Source organism: Miniopterus natalensis, chromosome 11, assembly GCF_054644295.1.
Source record: "Miniopterus natalensis isolate mMinNat1 chromosome 11, mMinNat1.hap1, whole genome shotgun sequence".
NCBI classification, from domain to species: domain Eukaryota; kingdom Metazoa; phylum Chordata; class Mammalia; order Chiroptera; family Miniopteridae; genus Miniopterus; species Miniopterus natalensis.
In genome coordinates this window covers 66,554,217-66,577,614 of record NC_142091.1, presented here as the reverse complement: position 1 = coordinate 66,577,614, position 23,398 = coordinate 66,554,217, and the positions used below count along the sequence as shown (strand labels likewise).

The 23,398-nt window shown below is 48.5% G+C and overlaps 1 long non-coding RNA gene across 3 annotated transcripts in view; it reads right to left on the bottom strand.

Annotated features, from left to right (window-relative positions):
* Positions 1-23,398, bottom strand: part of LOC107530333 (uncharacterized) — a 124,573-nt gene that overhangs the window by 7,905 nt on the left and 93,270 nt on the right. For all 3 annotated transcript variants that reach the window (XR_015715292.1, XR_015715293.1, XR_001602511.2), the window contains one exon: positions 6,271-6,318. This is a non-coding gene — a long non-coding RNA (uncharacterized LOC107530333). The remainder of the gene's footprint in view (positions 1-6,270; positions 6,319-23,398) is intronic.

Here is a 23,398-nt window from a genome sequence, read left to right as displayed (position 1 = left end):
CGTTGAGTCTCCACAGAAATCTGTTAACCGTGTGTCACAGTGGGGACCCTGAGGCTCTGAGTGGCTGGATCACATTCCCCAGCAACTGAACTGGGTTCCAGGCCATCTCCACTCTGTAAGATGCTGTCTCCGGCCAGCACACAGCGGGACTGGTGCCTGGACCTTCTGTGCTGTGTCTGTGCCTCCCCTTCTCCCTCCGCTCTCCCGGACCCAGAGCGTCTGACCCAGAGGAGAGGACTTTCCTGGTAAGTGGGTTGCTGCCTCCTGCCTTCTCTCCCCTCTGATTACCAACCCATCAGCCAGGGAGAAACTGCTGCGCTGGGTGTTAATTAACAAGGGGAGAGAGGGGTGACAAAAAGGGAAAGAAACCTCATTATCTGGCAAAAGAATTAGTGGTTTTAGTGCCTCCACGATGTCCCCAGACGTAGCTGGCTCGGCCTCTAATTGCTGTGCTCCACCACTTTTCTTCCAGGACCGGATTATTAAGCCCACTCAGGCACAGGATGGATTGCGAGGACAGAGGTCCTCTTGGGCTAGCACAGGGGGGCGGGGGTGGACCTAGAAACCTGGACCTAGAGACCCACTGTTGTCCAGGGCCACCCAGTGCCCATCCGACATCATCACAAGGGTCTAAATCACGATGGCCTTAATACTAATTGGGTCCCTGAGTGGCTGTTGCTGCTCTGAGGGCTGGCACAGACAGTCCTAAACGGGGGTCCTTAAAGGGATGTTCTCTTATAACGAGATGCTGTGGCCTGCTTCCCACACGGAGAGAAGGCAGAGGAGATTGGGGAGAAGGCAGGAGGAGGGAAAACAAGAATCCAATTAAACCCTCAATTCGAGCAGAGTAAATGAATTTGACTTTAGGTGATCGGGAGGGAGAAAACTTCTAATTAGACACACTGCAATCCCGGGGCTGAGCACACTTGTGACCCGCCCTCCTGCCCGCCCTCGTCACTTTTTAGATAAATGTTAAGGATTAGAATGAGATGTAATTAAAATCCATCAATCCCATACACTAGCTGCAGATGGGGTTTGATGGCTGCTCACCTACTTTCTCCTTTGTCAGGAGCTCCTGCCCCCTCCTAGCTTCTGAGCTCTGACTGGCTCTTGTCACCAGTCAGTTCCTTTTGGGCAGGAGGAAGGCTGAAGCAGGACCCGCAGCCCCTCTGGCGGTCCTTCTTCAAAGGCCAAGAGAAGGTGGGGAGAGCAGGGATTATCTGGACATGGCAAATTGGCTGGGAGTTGTAGGCTGGAGGCCATAGGACAAGTCTGGCCCATATGCGAGTTTAAAGAATTTGAAATGTGCCCTGGCTGGTTTGGTTCAGTGGTTAGAGCGTCGGCCTGAGGACTGAAGGGTCCCTGGTTTGATTCTGGTCGCTGGTTTGATTCACACGGAATCCCCAGCACCCTTCAAGGCTCCATTCAAATGCCACCTCATCCAGGAAGAGCCTCCCATCCCCCCAGCAGGAATTTGTCTCTGCTGTGGCTTCCAGAGCTCAGCCTGACCACCCCCTAACCCCCAATTCCCTCTTTGGTCCCAGCAAAGGATGAAATAGTGTTTCCCTGTGGAATCTTGGTCCACTCCCTCCCTTTCCCTGGGCCTCATCTTATCCTTCTAGAGAGAGGAAGGGCCCATGTGGTGCTGGCCCAGATCTCTCCCATCTCTGCAGCTTGATGATTGACCTGTGCCTACCCTCCCCACCCACCTACCTCCATCCCTGCAGCCCTGGCCCTGGGCCCCAAAAAAGTAGGGCACCCAGACAAGGAAATAAAGACCTGACCAAGCCCCTGGCTCCTCACCCAAAGCCCTGCTGTTGGGAGGCGGTCAGGCCTTCTCAGGACCAGAGATGTTTAAACCCTTTGCACGTCGGGACTCCACCGTGAGAGCGGCCTGCACGGCCGGGGGGGAGCAGCTGTGCTGCCCCAGCGTGCCCAAGACCCCAGGGGCCTGGAGCAGATGGCTTCTCTCAGAGCCTAATTACCCGCCTGCCCAGAGCCCCAGACAGACCCTCACCCAACAGTCATCTTTCGTCTTCCTTGCCCTTGAGAGGCAGCAGAGGAAGGAGGGAGGGCAGCAGGCCAGCCCACGGAGGGGAGAGGCTATGGGCTGAGGGATGTTCCGGGCGCTGACCCCGGGGAACATACATTTGCCAAGCTCTGGAGTCACTTGTTGTTCTAATTCTGACTCTGCTGTATCCCAAAAAGATTACTCAAGCTCTTTGGGCCTCTGTTTTGCTGTCTGTGAAATGGGTGTCATATTAATCTATTTGTCCCAGGGGAAAGAGGGGTTTGAGAGAAAAGCCTGGGGTGCAGCTGATGGGAATTGTCACCCACTGCTTGAGCACATTCCTCTATCATGGCACTGGTCGTGCTGGCTTATGATCATGATTTTCATGCCTGTCTCCCATAGGTCTGGGTGCCTGAGAGGGTTGGCACTGGGTCTGACTCATTTGATGTTCCCAGTGCCCTGCACACAGCATGGCACACAGTCGGTACTCTGTAGTTGGTTGCTGAAATGAATAAATAATGGCAAAAGTTTCCCACTGAGTATTTTTTCATTGCAGGTTGCTACCAGGGCTACTCCTTGGCAAAATTGAGATTAATGAAGTTTGTCTCAGAGCCCTGCCCACTTTACTCTCCGTATCCTTCTCTCTCTTCACTTGGTATCTTCTGTCTTCTATCATCAGCCAACTGTCATGGAGGAAATGATCTGTGTATCTAATTTATACTAAAATGAAAAGGGCTGATAGGACTATCTGTCATTCTTTACATTTCTGTAATGGACAATCTGTAATCCAAAGGGATGAAGCTTAATGGCCAACTGCAGGCCCCTTCCAGCCTCATCTGCTTGTACTCAGTTTTTTGCTCCTTCCCCTTTCCCCATCTTGTACATTTTTGGTTCCACCACATCATATAGCTCAGTGGCTCATTGGGACTTCAGAGATAATCCTGGCCACACAGTGCAAGGTAGGAAAGGTGGCCCTCCATCCTCTGCTCGAAACCCTTCAAAACAGGAAGCACAGGTGCCCAGGAGCTCACTACTGTAAGGAAGCCCATTCCATCTCTGTAACTGAACTGGAAACTTCTCTCCACCAGTCCCATCTTGTACGCTCTCTGGAGCAAGAGTCAGAATGACTCTTGTCACATAATAGGCCTTCCCCTAAATAAAGACCTCTAGGCTTGCTGCTTCCTGAATATGTCCTCAGTGTATTTTCCTCCCTCCCAGCCTTGGTTCTTTCTCTCTCTCTGTGCCCTCTGCCTTCCAGGTCACTTTCTAGTCTGAGGCATGCCTTGCCCTTGGTTTATTGGTAGAGTGAGTGTGATGGACAGCACCCTGAGCCCAATGACCCTGTGATTCTTTCTCAGCTCCAGTTCTCAGAAGTCCTTTGAGGAATGGGTTTGGGGAGTCCTAACTGTCTGCATTAGCAAAATAATAACAGCTAATATTTATTTTATTTTTTTAATTTTATTTTTGTTTAAAATATTACAGATGTCCCTTTTTCTCCCCAATGACCTGTTCCACCCTGTCCCTTCCCCCTCCCCAGTCCCTCTCCTCACCATTGTCTGTGTCCTTGGGTTGTGCATATATGCATATAAATTCTTTGGTTACTCTCTCCCCCAGCTAATGTTTATTGAGTGCTCACTATATGCCGAAAGCTCTTAGAAGGAGCTTTCCACGGATTACCCAATAAAATCCTCACAGCAATGCCTCAAATAGGCACTATCCTTACCCCCACTTACTGATGGAAGAACTGATGCACAGGGACGTTTTGTAGTGTCCCTAAGGTGACATAGCTAAAAGTAATGGAAGCAGGATTCGAACCTAGATTGTCTGATTTCATGGACAGTACTCTACCTAAAGTGGCAAAGGCTTCTGGGGCCCACTGCACGTCCCAGCCTATCCGTCTTTCTATCCCTCTCTGTTATCAGTCCCCCTCTCATCACAGAAATTGGGAGCCTTCCCCTAAAGGATGACTGACCTGCTAATGAAGGGAAATGACAGGCCTGGTGAGAGACTCGGCAGGGCAGTTTCTGCCACAGCTCTGTGCCCTGTTCAGATGGAATAGTCCCAGACTTTGAACATAAACTGGTGTTGCCTTGAGGGCTGAACTGACCCCATAACCACGAGATTGAAGTTGTATCAAGTTTCCTGAAAGGCAAAGCTCATGGGGAAACCTTCTAAGAAGTCTGAAAACCCAGCGCCCTTTGCCCTCTTAACACCTTCCCCCTGCCACCCCCCCCCGCCCCCGTCCTCAGAGGAGGTCTCACGCATCACATTTAGACTTTTAGACTTAATCCCCAGTGAGCTTTTCTCTCAGTCACTGGACTGTGGGTAGATGGCAAAGGCATTAATTAGTTAAAAGCAAGCATTTAAAATAGGGCACGAGTTCTGTAACCCTGCTTTGCCAGCTTGTTCATTTTTAATATCTGGTGCCTTGAAGGTTCAGGCCTAATCTTCCTGGGGCTGAAGGCTGGGGAATGAGGCCTTCAGCACCTCTCCGTCCCACCAGAGACCTCCACTGTCTCCTCCCTGAGCCCCAGCAATCCCAGCTCTGCAGAGGACCCAGGAGACTTTAAATGAGCAGATCTGAAGAGCTCAGGAACCCTGGGAGAATTCAACCCCTAGCAGCCTGCATGGACTTGATCACCCCAACTTCCAGTTAAGTACAGAAGCAATGAACCCTGTTTTGCTGTTGAAGAAATCAAGAGGGAGGTGGATAACTGTGGTGGACATTAGTGCCATTCACCGAATATATTGGGATCTCTGTTTTCTGAGCACATGGTAGGATTGGACTTCCTGGGCCAGCTGCTGTTGGATGGGGTCATGTGGCTATTCTGACCAATGAACTGGCAGCTGAAGTGATGCAGGTTGCTTCTAGGCTAAAGAATTTAGTTGCAGATACAAGGCTTTCCAGAACATTCTTTCCCTCTGCCATTGCAACCAGCAATATGTGAGGTGATGGCAGCTCCATTAGCCTGGGTTCCTGAGGGGTAATGACACCAGTGGAGCTCCCAACCGACCTGTGATGGACATGTAGTGTGAGTAAGAAATTAGCCTCCGTGGCTGTAAGCTGCTGAGATTTGAGGGTTGTTTGTTACTGCAGCATCATCAGGCCTATTCTGACAGATACAGAAAATATCTGTCAGGATAAATAACCCCATTTATAGGGCATCTTCCATGCTTTAAGCCAACTGCAAGAAATATCTTATTTCATTTGCATGGAATTGATACAGAGAGACAGATTGGGATGCACAGGTGGAGAGGGAGGTGGCTGAAACCAGAGCAGCAGCACTTGGGTGGAGGGAGCGGCGAGAGTATCAAGACAATTTAGGAGGTAGAGTGGATGGGACAGGTGACTAAGGAGACCCAAGTGGATGCTCAGGTTTCTGGCTCATTTATTCTGTGGGTTGTGCAGGTTTGCACTGGCTTGGTTGACAAATGCATGACACCATTGTTGACTCATTTTGCGAGCGTGGTTACCAGGGTTCAGAGATTTTATTTTCACTTGTGTGTCCTGGCTAAGACACATCATCTCTGCAATCCTGGCCACCTCTTGGACATGACTTTAAAATTCTCTTGACCTCACTCTTAGCCAGAAGGAGACTGAAATTCAAGAGGAAATCTGCAGTGACCAGTTCCATGCGGGCTTTGTGCAGCTTTGAGCAGGTGTAACCAGACAGTCCTGCCCTCAAGCCTGGGCATTTGCCTCTCACTTCCTGTCCTGAGACCTCTCTGTCGCTCCTTTAGGAAGTGCCTGTGGGTGCCCTCTGATGCACGATTGAGTCCAAGTACGAGGGAGTCGATGCCTGTGGAGCCACTCTGGATCAGTGGGATCGATGGATGCTTCCCTGGACAATTCTGAGGTGCATTTCAGAAAGGCCCCTGGAGGGTCAGCTCCACAATGCATCCTGGTACTGGATTTCCCTCCCCCCATTTCACTCTCCCGACATGCTCTTTAGATCCTTGGGCCCACTTCCCAAATAAACTACCTGCACTTTTGTCTTAGGCTCTACTTTGGGGGAACCCAGGCTAAGACTCTCTAGTCTTTTCTAAATGTGGCTCTTTGACTAGAAGGAGGAAACTTCCCGTTTATCCAAATTACGTGAAATCTAAATCTAAAATGGTCTGGTATCAATTAAGGCAAAGGGGTCAGATCAGAGGATCTCAGCTTGCCATGTGGTTTTGCTTCCTAAGTGGGGGAGAGGGGATCTGTTTCCTTTGGTCACTCAGAGAGTCTCCTAGAGGGCCTGGTAATTTTCACTTGCCTCTGGAAGTCTTTGGAACTTTCTAGATGCTTCCTTTTCAGTCATGATCTGAAAATTAAAAAAAAAAAATCAGTGAGAAACTTGTTTCACTTGTTCCTTCCCAGGTCTTGAACTTGAAAAAATAACAGTCTAGAGATTTTGTTTTTCAGCAGAATTGTGAAAAGGACAGTGGGATGGCAGCCAGGCAGGAAGCCAGGAGGGATGAAGGGGGAAGATGCTACCCACTGGGAAGAAAATAAAGAGACAGCACATCAGAGTCTGGGGAGGAACGAAGGTCACCTGCAGGAGGAGGGAAATCCTCACTTCTCTTTGCAACTGGAGGACCTTAGCCCAGAAGACGAGGCAGGCACTGCGAGCACTGCGAGGGGCACCGGAAAGGCAGGTCTGGCGGCCAGAGGAAGAAAGACTCTCCTGGTATGAAAACTGCTGGACTAGGTGGGGGCGGGGAGCGTGCTGAGCCCTGCAACCCTCCTCCTCTGCATGCATCATGCTCCATGACAAGGGAAGGGGAGCTCAGAAAGGTCAGCTCCGGTGATGCAAACCCCAGGAGAAAAACCTTCAGGTCTGATAAAACACAGTCCTGGACAGACATTGCAAACCCTACCTCACCCACTAGTGGGCCTGAACTGGGGACCGGTGATCACGTGGATGCAGAAACAGCACTGGCTGGAGGCTCAGTTCTGCTTCTCAGGAGCACAGGACCCATCATCTGACCTCTCTGAGCTTCAAATATCTAAAGAACCATTACAACTTAATAATGAAAAGACAAATAATCTGATTAAGAATGCACAAAGGCTCTTACTAAATATTTCTCTAAAGAATACATACAAATGGCCATGATATGGAAACAACCTAAGCGTCCGTCAGCAGATGAATAGCTAAAGAAGGTGTGGAGCGTGTATACATTACAGTGGACAGTTAAAGAAGGAAACATATCCTGCCATCTGCAAGGACAAGGATGCACCCTGAGGGCACTATGCTCAATGAAATAAACCAGACAGAGAAAGGGAACTATCACATGATATTGCTTATGTGTGGAATCTGGAAAAAAAAAAAGTCAAGCTCATAGAAATGGGATAGAACAGTGGGTTGCCAAGAGCTAGGGGGTGGGAAAAACAGGGGAAGGATGTGAAGGGTATAAACTTCCAGCTGTAAGGTGAACAAGGTCTGAGGATCTAGTGTGTACCACGGTTACTGTAGCTGATAACCCCGTATCGCATAATTGAAATTTGCTAAGAGGGTAGAACTTAATCTTCTCATCAAAAAAAAGAAAGAAGACAAAATGTGAGGTGATGAATGTGATGGTAATTAGGTGGGGACAATCTCTTCACAATGTATTCGTGCATCAAATCACCACGATGTGCACTTTAAATATCTTACAATTTTATTTGTCAATTATACCTTGATAAAGCTGAGATGTATGAGTGCATTTTATTGGATACAAATTGTACCTCAATAAAGTTGATTGAAGGTGCTAATATATTCGCATGTGTGCATGTTTGTGTTTATGTCTGTGTGTGTAGTAGGCACTGTCGTTACCTTCATTTTCAGGTGAAGGAACTGAGAAACTGAGGCACAGGCAGGTTAAATGACTTGCCCAAGGGATCCAGGTTCCCACTGAGCCTTGTACAAATGTAAAGCATCCAGGGTGGTTGGCACCAGGATGCTGGTACATGAGCCGTGGCAGCGACTCAGGATGCAAGACAAGGGCCCCATATCTGTTGTAGGGGTCAGGAGGGACCCAAGAATCACGTGGATAGGAAAGACCTGCAGAGAAGAGCTGTCTGGTTGCTGCTGGGAGCTCCACGAGCCACAGAGATTCCACGTGAGTCCTGGCATCTGGGGGAGACCATATACGTGAGGAGACGGTGCGTATTCATGCTGCTTATCAAGGCTGTACCATGTGCCAAGACCCAGCTAGGCACTTTTCATTAAATACCTCACTGCATGGTGTACTCACAGCCATGCCATGAGGGGGTGCCTCCACTCCCCCATATCTCAGAGGAGGTAGTGGGGTTAGGTGTCTTACCCAAGATCCACAGCTGTGCTGCCAGCCTATTATGCCCGTGACAGGAGCCAGAGGCCTTGATGACCCTGGTAACCAGAAGGCCTGCCATCCCCTTAGGCCTCGGTCTGCATCAGGCCACACTTCTCAGATCCCCCATGCTCCTTCCAGGCCCTGGGAAAGCATTGCCTGTCCCCTCCCATCTGCTGCAGGGGCCATTCACCCAGAGTCTCCAGGGCCCCCAGGAGCTGGTGCTCTTCTCCACATGACGGCCAGTGTCAGGCCTGGGGTGATGACTGCCCCATAGGCCCTGGGGCTGTTGCTCAGACCTGCATTCGAGTACCAGCCCTGTTTCTGAGCTGATACAGGACCCACTGGGCATCACTGCCCTTCCCTCAGCTTTGGATTCCCATTTATAAAACAAGGGGTCAGATGCTGTGATCAAAGGTCCCCGAGGCCTCTGATCCTGTGTGGGCCCCAAGGCTTTACCTTTAACTAGTTATTTGAACTTGAGAGTAACTAAATCATAGGGCTTTGTGAAGGTTAAAATCTAAGGTAAGTAATTCCCCAAACAGTGCGTGGCATATAATCGGCATTTAAGAACTATTTCCTTCAGCATGGGGGAAGGGACACAGGGAGGCAGGGGCCGGCCTGGAAGCCTGGAGAGAAGGCCAGTGCCTGCAGCCTGTCTGAAGAGCAAAGCCGGGGCCAGGGCTGTGCGCTCTGATTAATCCAGCTTCAGCTGGCTTTGCCAGCAGCACCCCTTCCCACCTTGGTGACATGCAGCGGGACATTTAGAAGCTTGTTTCCTTTGGCTAAGCCCCTTGGGGAGCAGCCTTTGAGGCCGTCCCGGGAGGGGCCCCCCCACACATTGAAAGGATTGCTATTGCTGTCTCCCGGGGCCCAGGGAAGGCTTGGCCTGGGGGAGCCCACCCTCCACGGTAGCTATTTTTAAAGAGCTTCTTTCTCCCCCAGGGTCTCCCAGTTTTTTGATGTTGCTGTCTCCTCCCACTGTCTGGACAAAGCGGGTGGGATTTCAGAGAATTAAGCAGAAATGTGGCTGTATGACCCTTCATTAATGTCGTCCCCACACAGTGTGGGGCTCTGAGGCCACACTGGGATTTGTTCAAATGTTTAATTCATGTTCCAGGGATTTAGTTCAATGATACATTTATCTCCAGAATGAGGGAAGAGACTTGAGGCAGAGACGTTTGCAGGGCCAGAGGGGGTGGGGTGTGGGGGAGAGAAGAGGGGGAGAAATAGAGGGGGTGAGAGAAAGGGGGGCTCTTTGAGAGAGTTTTCTAAATCTGATGAGGCGCCTGCACAGGAGACCTACAGAAATGATGAGTGAGGTTGTGAACATCAGTAGAGGCGGATACATGCTTGGGTGTGGATCTTGCCTTTACTTTTTACTAGTTGTTTGAACTTAGAAGTAACGAAATCATAAGGTCTTGTGAAGATTAAAATCTAAGGTATGTAATTCCCCAAACAGTGCGTGGCATATAATCGGCATTTAAGAACTATTTCCTTCTGGAGATTTTTTGCCGTGTTTTTCTGTCTCTAGACAGACTGCTTTCCCTTTGGGGCAGAGTTTGAGTCTTGTCTTTGGAGCCCGGCCCCTGGCCCAGATGCTGGTACATGTCCCAGGTGCCTGTCATGCCGATGGTTGCAGGAGCTCAGCAGTGGGCACGGTCCTCCCAGGAGCTCCAGCCTGCTGGTGCATTGGGCAGCCACCCAGGGTGCAAAGACCCGGGCATAGTTATCCCATGTCCCTTTCCTACCTGTGACTGAGGCCTCTGCCAGCCCCCGGATGTGCACTACAGAACCTCTGTCCCTCCACTGGGCTCCCTGAACTGGCAGTCTAGTTGCCATGGAAACCAGTGGTTTCACATAGGACAAAGCAGGGGAGACTCAGAGATGGACAGAAACTTGCAAACACATTATGTAGCATAAAAAAAGAGAGTCTGGGAGGCTGTGAGTGCAATAAAGGTTTCACTGCCACTTGTTTAGGGAAAAACAACCTCCGCAAGTCCCTGCTGGAGAGGGGTTTTGTTAAAATATTTATATATCTTTTTCTTCATTTCTCTTTGATGGCTTTTCCCCCTGGAGACAGATCCTAGCAGACCACAGGCCATGAGTGCTGCTGAATACATCGCTAGCTCTGCATCCTGTTATCCTCCTCAAACATCCTGTCATTCAAGCATCTTCTTGCTCAGAGTCCCTGAAACTTAGTTGGCACCCCTCACTGCACATGTCTGCTCCATGCTGCTTTAGCTTCCTAACAGCAAGGGAAGGTTGGACCAGAGGCAAGCAGAGGACAGTGTCTTCCCCACCTCTCCAAGAACTACCGACCTTGTGCTGATGACAGACTCTTTGAGGCTTATTTGGTTTCTTATTTTAAAATCCTAAGATGGTGGGAGATCTCCACGTTTAGCCAAGGGAGAGTAAGAGAGTCCAGGAATATCCTTGGGCTGAAAACATTAAAAAAACTGGACAAAATATGTGAAACAACTGCTCTTCAAACTTTGGACAACATGCAGTGCAGTACCCTGAACCCTGAGAGAAGGGAGACAAATGAGGTGAGCCTATGATTGGACTAGCTAACTGCCTGGAGGCAGTTTCTAGGCAGGGGAAATCCAGGAGAGAAAAATCCTAACAGAGCTCAGCAGTCTTGCTGACTTGAAGAGACAGAGATTGTAGTGTGTGGAGGCTGAGGCAGGTAGAACTTGCAGGACATAACACAGAAAGGAAAGGAAAGAGATGGTGGGGAGGGATATGATTCAACTATCTCCAGAGGAAAGCTTTTAAATATTTGGCTGAATACGGGCTTGAGAATGTGTGCGGCAAAATTCTTTCAGGATGGGATAAGTACCCTTGGAAATCAGTGGGCAGAGAAATTCCCAGAACTTACAGAGGATTAGAATAGTTTATATTTTCACTGTCCATAGTGGCTAGACCTCAAAATACATGGGACATCAGATGAGACCTCAGAAATCCTTACGAATTGGACTAAATTAACTTTGGACTAAAGGTTGCGTAGGACCTGCCCTAACAAAGCTTAAAAAGCAAGACTCAGAAGGATCAATTGATCTCAAATGATGTAACTGTATGCCGCACAACATTTTTTTAAAGGAATACAACAAAATCCAGCACCCCAGACATACAATTGGCCATGTTCAAAATTCAATATCACCCACAGCCTAAGAGAAAAATTAATTAATTGAAACAGGTCTGAATATGACAGAGATAATAGAATTAGAAGGTGATGGGGTTAAAACAGGTATTATAAATATGTTCCATATATTTAAGAAGGTAGAGAAAAACATGAATATGATAGGGAGAGAAATGAAAAATACAAAAAGACCCAAATGAAACTTCTAAAGATGAAAAATACAATATATGAATTGAAAAATATGCTGGATGGAATTAAGAGCAGATTGGAAACTGCAGAAGATCAGTGAACTTGAAGACAAAACAATACAAGCTATACAAATATAGCACAGATTTTAAAAAGATTTAAAACAAGAGAGACAAAAATAAATAAAATAAAAATAGATGAGAGAGAGAGAGAGAACATTATGGCACAATATCAAGTGGTCTAGCTTTGTGTAATTAGAATTTCAGAGAGGAAAAACAGGTGGAAATAAAAAATAGCAAGATGGTAGATTTAAATACAAACATATTGGTAATTACATTCATTATAAATGGGCTAAGTGCCCCAATTATATGGATAGATGATCATTTTGGCTAAAAAGTCAAGACCAGTTATGTGCTGTCTATAAGAAGCTCGCTTTGAATATAAAGACTCAAATATAATAAAAGTAAAAGAATGAAAGAAGATATACTATATGAAAACTTATCAAGGGAAAGCTGGAGCAGATCTATCAGTATTAGACAAAGTAGACTTCAGAACAAGGAATATTAACAGGTCTATTCATCAAGAGGACATAATAATCCTATATATGTAACAAGAAGAAATCACAGGCAAAAATTCAAAAGATTTAAAACTAAATGGAAATAAAAACACATTATGTCAATATTAGTGGAATGCAGCTAAAGCAATGTTTAGAGTGAAATTTATAGCAATAAATGCTTATGTTACAAAATAAATGTCTCAAATCAAAGGTCTAAGCTTCCACCTTAAGAAACTAGGAAAAAGAAGAGCAAACTAAACACAAATGGGCTGATGCTAGAAATAATAGGGATAAGAGCAGAAATTAATGAAATTAAAGAAAACAGCGGAAAAATCATTGAAATGTAAAGATCAATAAAATCAATGAACTTTTAGCCAGGGAGATCAAGAAAAGAAGAGAGAAGGTAAAATTACCTATATTAGAAATGAAAAAAGGGAGCATCACTGATTTTAAAACTCATATGATAGAGAATATGGAAGAAATCTGGTAGATTATCTAGTCTAACATATTCATTTAGAGGAGGTGAAAGTGACCAGGGATGTGGATGGGGCGGGGAATGTCAGGAAAGTCGCCTGTGGGGCATGTGGGAAGGGTGACAAGAGCCCCTGTTTGGTTGGAGCATGAGGGAGGGAGACAAAGCAGGTGAGGGGGGAGAGAGAGAGTTCAGAACACTGGACTGCTGTTAGCACGGTGGCACCTTTGCACAAACTAGAAAAAGGCGTCCCTCCAGGTGGGCCAGTTGGCAACAAGGCACCTCCTATGGGTTGACCGATTAGGAAAATAGGCACCCTGTGGGTGGGTCCATCGTGAATAATGCCAGACCACACAGCCTGGAGAGCAGGTTTCACCCCCCTTGCCTGGACAGGTGCCATTCAGTGGCGACAATGGTTTTCTCAGTGGTGCATAGTCATTCTATCAACATGCCCAAGAGCTGTCCCTCCCTTGGGGTATAGTTTACAGCTGAACCCTTGTATTTGCTCTCTAGCTGTTCCCATGCAAAATGTTCCTTCTCAAGGCACACAGATAAATTAGAGTATTTCTGCCAAAGACACAGCCACGTGTAAACTCTACAGGGCCTTCCCTGCATGTGTCCCTTATAGTCCTCCAGCTACCGTCCCTCTGGAAACACAGCCACGCTCTTGTCCCCTTCCCCCATGAGTACACATGAGCCCCCTCCTGTTGTACCCCCCTCTTCCGTCTCCACCCCTTTCCCTATGACATGTGTAGGCTGCAGTGTTCCCTACAAACTCCCTTCCAGGAAGACGTTGCCTGGTAAAAAGCCAGTGTGGAAAACCAGTGTCTCCCTTTTCAATCAGAAGCTATTTATTCTTTTGAAAAAGCAACCAGTGCCTTGGTTTTCTCATCACATCCACAAATGTCTGGGGAGTCTTTTTCTCTCCCCTTCTCTCAGATCTGCCCACAGATGTGAGCATCTGCTCCCAGAGCTGAGGTTTGGTGCTGAGGGAGACCTCAGAAGCTCTCCTCACCCTGGTCCTTGTTCCAGGGTCAGGGCTTTGGGGGGATGTGAGCTCAGCCTCCTGAGTTCCCATTCTGCTTTGGCTGCAGTGGGGAGAGAAAGGGCAGGACCACAAGCCCTTGGGGCAGGTGCTCATCAGAACCATGGAAACCAGTTTTCCAGAATTTCCCTAGGTGCGCTTTCCAGTGACTCATACCAGGCAGAAAGGCCTCACCACAGTGCAGGCATTCAACAGCCCCGCGCCCCATTGTCAGTTGCCTGGGGAGAGGTGGTGTTCTTAACGAGACCTGGGCCAAACTCTGCTTTCTGAAGACCAGATCCAGGATGAAGGGTTTCCAGGAGTTGTCATATGCCTGCCTCATACAGCTCACCTGTGGGAATGTATTTTTTAATTCAACAAAGATACACGAGTGCCTACTATGTGCCAGGCAGTAGTTAAGATGTTGACTATGCAGTAGTGAACAGAATACACAAAAGTCCCTGCATGCACAGAGCTTCGGGGGGGGGGGGGAGGTGTAGATTGAGAGAGAGGAAATCGATAAATCAAGATTTGTCAGTTGGCAATAAGAGCTATGGAAAATTAGATCAGGGTAAGGGGGTACTATTGTTTTTAATAGGGTGACCAGAGATGGTCTCACCCAGGAGCTAGCACTGAGCAGCTGGATTAACTGAAGAAATGAGCCACGCCAGTGCCAAAGGTACGGGGTTCCAGACAGAGGGAATAAAAATTGCAAAGACCTTGGCATCACAACAGGCCTGGAATGTTCGAGGAGCAGCAAAACAATGTGGCTGGAATGAAGTGAGCAGAGCATGCAATAGTAGTTACTCCCTGCCTAACCCGCCATCAGCAACCCTGCGCTGTGCCTTTAAAACACCCCACGTCTGTCCTTGGCCAAGCCAAACTTCACAAGCTCATTGGGAGCCACTGCTGGCATTGCGCCCATTAACATTTCATTGACCAAAGCAAGGCCCGAGCTCATCTCGCCCCATTCTCTCTCTCTCTCTCTCTCTCTCTCTCTCTCACGCGTGATATTTCAGCCAGCCTCTGCCACTCTTTTTTGATAAACACATTTGCGATCTGTTAACCACAGCTGCTTTGAATGACTTAAGTTGTCAGGTCTGATTTTGTTCTCTGAAAGTCAATTTTTATTTTTAATTCCTCTTGTCGTTCCATGAAGCTGACAGCTCCCCGCAGTGTGTGAGATATACCACAGCCAGGGAGGATCTTGGGGGGAAGAGGAGACCCTCTTTCAGAAGAAAGCAGCTTATGTGGATTTCCTGACAGCCGGACTAATTGTCTTTTCTTCTGCTCTCTACACGAAGAGTGTTTTCACGGCAACCACCCAGGGGCTGTCTCCAAGTTGACTCCCAGGGCTGATAGCCTGACCAAAAGCCTCTTCCCCCTCAGTGCCACCACGATAGTCCCCGGAGCAAGTCGCCTGTTCCTAGGTGGCCTTCCCAGGGCCCCTGGCCCAGCCGGGTCCTCCTGTTGCCCCCATCTCTGCCCTGGCAAATACCTCTGTGCCTCAGTCACAAGGGAAAAAAGATATCGGTAAAGCAGAACCAGTCCAGAGTCTTGGGTTCAAGCCCTGACGCTGCCACTGACTTAGAGACCCTGAGCCTCGCAGTCCTTATCTGCTACCCCCACGGATGGCCCCCCACTGCCCGCCCCCAGGACTGCTCATGAGGATAAAAACGGGATCATGAATGTTCTTTCTCCCCACCTCCTTCAAGGCTGTAAGGTGTGTGTCTGCAGGGCCTGGCCCTTTATTCCCATCCAGTCCCCTGGCTCAGGACCTCACTACCATAATGTTCCCCATGAATGTTTGATGACCGACTGAAAGAGCGTATGAGAAATCTCTGTGTAATTACAGGAGGCACCTGTCAGAGGCTCCAAGACCAAGAGATGTCCAAAGACATCCTATTAAATGAGATGGAAATGAAATGACAAGTCAGGCCGGTGTGCTGGAGGCAGAGGAGAGCTCTCTGGAATCCAGGGTCATCAGCAGGCTCTATTCCAAATATGTTTTTGAGCAAGTGGAGGAGTCCAATGAACCTTCGATGTGAAGCTCTTTCCAAATGAGTCTTTAATAATGTAGTTATACAAATTGAGCCTAATTAAATTGTACCCATTGAAAATGCACTGCCGTACATCTGAATGATGAAATCAGGATCAAAAAGCGATACAGAATAGATGCTAAGGTAATTTTCCACTTGTACTGAGCAAGCTGGGCTCTTCAAATTGCAATTGCACTGAGTGCCCACCTGGGATTATTAAAGGGCCAGTCCTCTGGGTTTATGGGTTCTCAAGGCAGGCACCATCTTTCTCTCTCTCCCTTTGGCTGCCTGCCCCCTTGGCCTCCAGAGCAGGAGGCAGAGGAGGGCAGGAAGGGTTTGCAGACTCTGAGGTCCCACCAGCTTCCCTCTGGTCCTTGAAAACACCAAGCGTGTTCTCTCCTAGTAGCCTCACATTTCAGTGGAAGAAGCAAAGGCTCAGAGGGTTCAATGACTTGCTCAAAATGACACAGCCAGCAGCAGCCAGAACAGCAGCTTAGGAACCCAGGTCTCCGCCCTGACACAGCCCCAAGGTCGCAGGATCCCTGCCTCCTGGAGTCCTCCTCTTCCCACTCCTCCTACCACCATGGCCTGATTGATAAGAGCAGGACTGCTGACTTCTGCTCACCAGCCTCTCCTGACAAGGCTGCCTCTGTCAGGTCTGAGAGGCAAGCTTACAAGATGGATTTAAAAGCCTCCCAAACAGGGGAGCTGGTTTACATGCCTCGGGGGCTGGTTCTGCTTTTGGCTTCTAATGAGAGCAGGCTCCTGGTTCCCCAGTGAGCTTAGCAGAGGCACTCAGCTGGTAGCAGGCAGGGATGGTTTGCTGCAAGGAAGCACCAGGCTGTCCTCAATCTTGGGGGCCTAGGACTCCTTCCCCAGGAGCCCCTCAATCGTTTTGCTCCTCTCTATCTGCTCTGTCTTCCCTTTCCAGGAACCTACAAGAGAGCATCTGAAATTGGTGGGATGAATCCGTTCAGGCTGGTGGATGAGATGGGATGACCCAAATAGTGATATTTTTAAAAAAGAATTGAGCTAATAGTTAAAAGTCAGATGATGCCTTATTTAAAATAAAATGGATTTCTAGCTTCTCTTTAGAAAAATCTGAAGACTTGTGGGTAACCTTAGAGCATGGGCGCGCGTGTGCTCACATGCTCACACACACACACACACACACACACACACACACACACACACACACACAACCTGGCTCCCATGGCAACAGTGGGTTGGGCAGAGCAGCAGCCCCCTCTCTGGATAAGACAAGTTTTTTCCAGTTTCCCATAATTCCCACCTCTCCCTGCTCCTCTGCTCCTTCTCTTATGACATCACCTGTTTGTTACCTGGAGCGCCTGAGTTTGAGCACCCCATCCTGCTGGACAACCTGGCAGGCACTTAGTCCAATGCGTTCATTTCACTGAGGACACCGAGGCCCAGAGAGGGAAAGTGACTGTGTGCCCAAGGTTGTCCAGAAAGTTGACCTTGCAGCGAAGACTAGAATCCAGGATGTCCCCTCCCAGGGAAGCACGTGCTGACCTGAGCACACTTGGGTTCCAGGTTTTCCCCTTTTTGATGTTGGGAGGCAGCTGCAGCTCCTCCGCACGGCTCCTGCCCGGCAACGCGGCTGCCAGAGAGAGCACTGAAAACTCAGGTCTGATCTCATTATGCCACTCACTTCCCAGCGTTGAGGAGAACATTTTCCTCAGTCTAAAGATAAAGTCAGTCTCCTTGAGATCGCATTCTGGGCTCGCACTGTGTGGCCTCAGCCCACCTTTCCTGCCTCACCCTGTCACTCTGCCTGACCCACCCCTGCAGCAGGGCCTGGCCATCCTTTTAGACCAGTCGCTCTTCTACAAACACACCACTGTGCCCTTTCCTCAGGCTGCAGGCATGTCCCTTCTGCAGATAAAATTCTGCTCGGCCTTCAAGGACCTTCACTACATCACTTCCTCCAGGAAGCCTCCCTCGATCCCTGATCCCACTCCTCTCCTTTGTCATTCTGTCCACGCTCCCCCCACCCCATTATAAATACAGATGGCTGTGTTTTGGCCACAAGGTGCTGTATTAGGCTTATTTACCTGCTGGCCTATTGATAATAACTTTCACTGAATGCTTAGTGTGTGCCAGCTGAGCACTTCACATGGATTAGCTCAACAATTTAATAGTCTTTCAAGGTAGGGAGACCTCCCTACTTGTTCATATGGGGAAACTGAGGCACAACACGGTTAAGTGGCATGTCTAAGGTCACTCAGCCAGTAAGAGGCCATGGCAGGACTCAACTTGGACTTGGAGTCCCGGACCCCTTCCTCCATGCTATGGGTGAGGGCTCAGAGCAGGGCTGTGTGTGTCCCTCTCTGATTCAGGGCTCTGCACCCTGGTTAACTGAGCCCAGTGGGTGTCCTCGAGGTCAGGGCAGGTGGGCAGCTCCTTGGTAATTTCCTCCATTTTCAGTAGCTCAGCCCATTGCCCAATCCCCATCTGTAGCCTTCCCCCCAATATTTCCCCTTTTTCCCCTCTTACCGTACCCCTGCCCCCAGCCTCATTGTCCTCTAATAGAAAAGCCCAGAAAGTAGCTCTTCTTGTGGGGCCACCCCAGACCAGAAGGAATTACTGGAATTTCCCCAGAGAGCCCCAGCCTCCAGGCCTTTGCATATGCTGTTCCCTCTACCTGTGCTTAAGACTTTCCACTCTCAAGAGGTCAGAGACTGTGTCTATCTTGCTCATGGTATCCCCACCACCTGGCACATAGTAGGTGCTCAATAAATATTTGAGTGAATGCAAGGAAGGGAGGCAGGAAAAGGAAAGGAGGAAAGTGGGAAGGAAGAGAGGAAAGGGAAAATAAGAAAAGAGTGCCCAGTTCTTCTACCGCTTGCTGGGTTGCCAGGCTGCACTTAGAAAATGACAAAGCTCTGGTCCCAGGCACAGGGTGTGGGTGGGAGGCGGGGACAGTGGGAACAAGAATAGGAAGGGACAGACAGCTCTCTTTGCCCTCTGAAAGCAGCATCTGAGTGAGGCCCATCATTAACAATTGTCCTCCTACAGAGAACTTCCCTCCTCTCCCCAGCGTCCAGGACAAGGGCGGTGAATTAGGACCCAAACCCCTGGACTGCCAAGTGCACCGCGAGGAGCCAGATCACAGAAATGAGCCCTCACCCCTCAGGGGTTGGGCCTGACCAGAGGCTGAATCAAGGACAAGAAAGATTAGAGCTCGAAGGAGACAGAGCCCCAGCGTGCAGACAGGAGGTGCCTGGCCGGGCAGAGAATGGTGCCCACGCACGAAGTCCATGTGTGAGCAGCCTCACTGCGCCTGGATAAAATACACCTGGGACCCGGATCACACATTAGAGCCAAGGCCCCAGATTAGCACTGGAATTAAGTACCGTGAGAATTCAAGGGGAAAAAATTCACATAAAATTCAATTTAAGGATTAAGCAGTCATGCTTTCCGGTGAAGCCATCCTTCTGCGGTTATTAAATCACCCTGCATTCGAGCAGGATCTCTCACCTAAAGGTTCCCAAGCTGGCAGTGGGTTGCACAGTGGCTTGACACACGGTGCCACTGGCGTCTCAGGCCCATTCTCTCAGGTCCTTGGGGGGGGAAATGGCTGTCTCCTTGCCCTCCCCTCCCCCTGCCCTGCCCATCAGTCAAACCATCCTTCAATCATCTCCTGCCATCGAAGAGAGAGAAAGAGGAGGTGCAGAGGTGCCAGGTGAGCCCATCCCCATTATGGGCAGCTGTGAATTTGCAGACTGCAGACAACTTCAAGCCACCCGCACAGCACTCGGAGTTGCTGGAAGGTAAGACCCCAAAGGGGCTTAGAGATCCTCAAGTCTACCCTACCCCAGATGAGGAGAGCAAGACACAGAGAGTAGAGGGACTCACCCAACGCCACTTGGTTAAGTGTCAGGGCTGGAGTTGGGTCCCGGGGGCTCTTGACATCTGGGATTCACTCCTCAATGACAGCACAAGTCATTCAAACAGGCAGTTAGAGCCAAGTAGCAGCTGTCCCAGGACTTTGGAATTATGAGGAACAAGGTACTTTCTTTCCCCTGTTTGTCCAGCTGGTAAGCTGAGACCCTAGAGCAGCTGGAGCTCATCTTTGTCACCAATTAGATAGAGTCTGCCTGAGGATCAAGCCAGAGGAAACATAGCTAAGAGATGGAGGAAGACAGGTTGCAGAGGATATCATTTGAGCACCTGGATCCAGCCATGCCTGAGTACAGTGAACATTGTTGTTTCAGATTTTACATGAATCAAAATCTTTCAAGTCCAAGACCATTTGAACTGGGTCTCTGTCATCTGTAACTATAAGAGCACTGACTAATACAATTTCCCTCCCCTGGAAGAGATATTTCAACTTTCTAAGAATGGTGTGCAAAGCTCTGCAGGACTCAGCACAGCTGCTCCATACCTCCCCCTCCCCCCCCGCCCCCCCAGAGACAATTCAAGCTGCATGCTTCAGCCACCCCTTTCGCTAGGACTCTGTTTCATATGAAACACTATTTTATGTGAGTGCTTACCATGCCCCCCTGGTTAATTGATTTAGAAGCACTTCTGAAAGCTCGCCACTGCCCGGAGCACAGGTATGCCGTTTAAATGTGATTAACAAAGATGTTTGTGGTCATTTTATAAAATGTTGAGCATCGAGTCTGTACTGAAGAACATCGTTACGTCGTTTCCATGGAGAATTAGATTAGATTTAGATCATTTCGACTAATAAGCGCATTTTATAAGCTCATGCTCTCCAAAGCCCAGTAAAAAAATAGTTCAGGAATGGAGGAGCTCATTGCAAAACTGGGCTTCCAAACCCTGCTCATTTCCTGGCCGTAGTCACCAGAACCAGGCGTTGAAGCTTCATCTTCCTCCCAGAATAACCAGATAATACCCTCAACTCCCAGGAAATCAGCATGTTCCCACAGGACTGTCTCTAAAGATGTAAAGGCTTTCTTACCTAAACAGGCTCTGGGCTCCCCCTGTAACAAAGGGTTCAAAAGGAGTAGAGGGCCCATGAAAGCTTAGCTACCAAAAGCCTCCTGGGTGTCAAGTGCTGTACTTGAGAGTATTATCTCATTTAACCTCACAGCATCCCTGTGAGAGATATTATGATTAGACCCATTTCTTAGATGAGAAAACAAGGCCCAGAGAGGTGAGTTGACTTGTCCAAAGTCACACAGCATTGTAACATGGAGAAGAAGCCAGAGCTGTCTTGCCCCAAGGCCTGTGCTCCTCCCAGACCTTATCCCTCATGTCCTGGGGTAATGTGTCTGGGAGCCTTTCCCCAGCCTGACTCTGAGCCAGGCTCCGTTTCAGCCCCTACCCTGTGCCTTACTGATTCTTACTGCCAGTTGGTAAAAAATTCCAGAACAGGTTCTTCTTTGGTTAATACACAATGACCACTCTTGCAGTTTTTAATCTACTGAAATCGACTTCCAATGGGGTCTTTGCCATGAATACAAGTATTTCTAAGTAGAACAGCCAATCCTGGGAAAGGACAACTCACAATTCATACTCTACTGTGATTTAGTCCAAGGTTGTGATGAACAGCCAGTGGTCTACATGACTGCTGAAATGCTCTTCCAAGGGTGTTATTAGATGAACTTGGGGTGTGGAATTCAGAGACTCAGGGGTCAAGAGGGGCCTGGCCATCTCAGGATTGGCTGCATGTTTGGGATTTGGTTCACCTAATGTAAAAGAGGGACTGTGTTGGTGTCAAGATGTCAGGAGAGCTCCTGTGGACACTGAAGTACAAAGTCAGGTCCTTTCTCCACTGTCCAACAGCAAGAAAGTCAATCCCTCTGTCTTGACTCCTTTACACTGACATGCAGACAAAAGTGTTTACGAAAGAGGCAATGCCTCAGCTGGCATCTTGTAACATTAGTGTTCTCTCTTTCTCCAACTTCTCTCTGGATGGTGAGGACTCTGGGGGCAATGAGGGGACCGGAGCTACAAGATAGAAGGGGCCTGGGTCCCTGAATGATTGCGTGAGCAGTGCTCCTTCTCTTCCTCTGACCTGCTTTGGACTTGAGATGTGAGTAATAAACGAACTCTTCTTGCATTAAATGCCTGAGACTGGGGCTTATTTGTTACAGCAGTTATCCTACACTGACTGATGCACTCTCCCTTCACAGGCTCAGTCCTTAGCCTCTTTCTCAATCTGCTCCTATCACCGTGCCTCAGGTTTTACCATCAGTTTTCTGATTTCTAACCTCACCTCATCCTGGGGTAATTCTTCCCCAGCTACCCTGATGCCTATGCTAGTGGTTGAGTCTCCTCTCTGGTTCTTGTAGGCCTCCTGAGAAGTCACTACTCACCTCCAAGGAGCAAAGCAAGGAGGAAAAAGCAGACTAATATCTCTGGACTGAGGGTTGAGCATTTGATTTCAATCTGGGCTCTACCACAAACCTGTTGCATGAATATAGATAAGTCAGTTCCCCTTTCGGGTTTCAGTTGCTCCATCTATAAAATATAAAAGATAGATTTTAAACCTCTAATAGTGGCAGTTAAGCTGGATTCAATTGCTAAAGAAGACTCATAGGACCCCAAATGGCAATACTTAGAAATCTACAGTTTATTACGGGAATAGGATATGACATAGAGACTGCATTAACGTCAGGATATAGTACTTCTCAGCCAGGGGTCTGCAGAGGCCAGGTGCAGGCTCCGCGCGTCCCCCCTCTGTAAGGGGCGGGTGCATGGAACACCTCCCAACCGGGGAGGAGTCTCATCTTCGGTGTTTTTGTACTTTGCTGGTCATGTCGGCATTTTCCTGCTACAAAACCAGCCTCAACAATAGAGACCTTCAGGGGTCCCCCCACGAAGAGCAGGTGCAAATCATCAATCTCACCGTTACCCACACACAATACTGACAGACTGCTGGGAGCTGCCCTGAAAGTCCTCTACACCCTGGTCACAGAGCGACACTGTCAGTGCCATGCAGGGGCTTTAGCAAAACAGCTCACAGCACAGTCCATGTCCCTGTCCCACACGCCTGGCCTGTTTATGACAAAACATTCTGTCTTAATTTCACAGCCATTAGAATGCCCAGACAGATGTCAAACGTTTGTAATAAGCAGTGAGGGGCTGGTCCAGATTTTACCAGACCACTGAACCACCCAATAACACCAGCCCAAATTGTCTCCTGTTTTTGTCCTAACTTTATATATTTTTTGCCTTCCCAATCCCCAGCCATCTGCACTTAATGCATGCATTTGTCGAGTGATTAAGAACTGTAATCAATCTATCATTAATCAAATCTAAATCTTCTTCAGGCCAATTTCCTCCACAGGCATAACGTCCTGAGGAGTTTGTGATTCACTCTCCCAATACATTTGATCACAAGCATCAGTATTAGCATAAATTCTATTAGCTTCCACAGGATTAATTTTACCTGTGAATCCTGCATGATATCGGACAGCAGCATCATGTACCACTCTGGACATGTGGTTAGAGTACAAATGAGGCATAATTACAGCATAATTATTTTGTCCCTCTCAACAAAATCTACCTTTTCCTCTACCATATATTATCTCCGGTAGGAGTATAAGTTAGAGATCAGGGCTCTATTATTTCAGATTCAAAACCTCTTGAGGACACAGTCAGACTCCCTTTTCTCAGGGTGAGTGATTTGACAGATACTGGTTCCTAAATGACAGGGATCCTGAGAGGGCTCGTCGACCT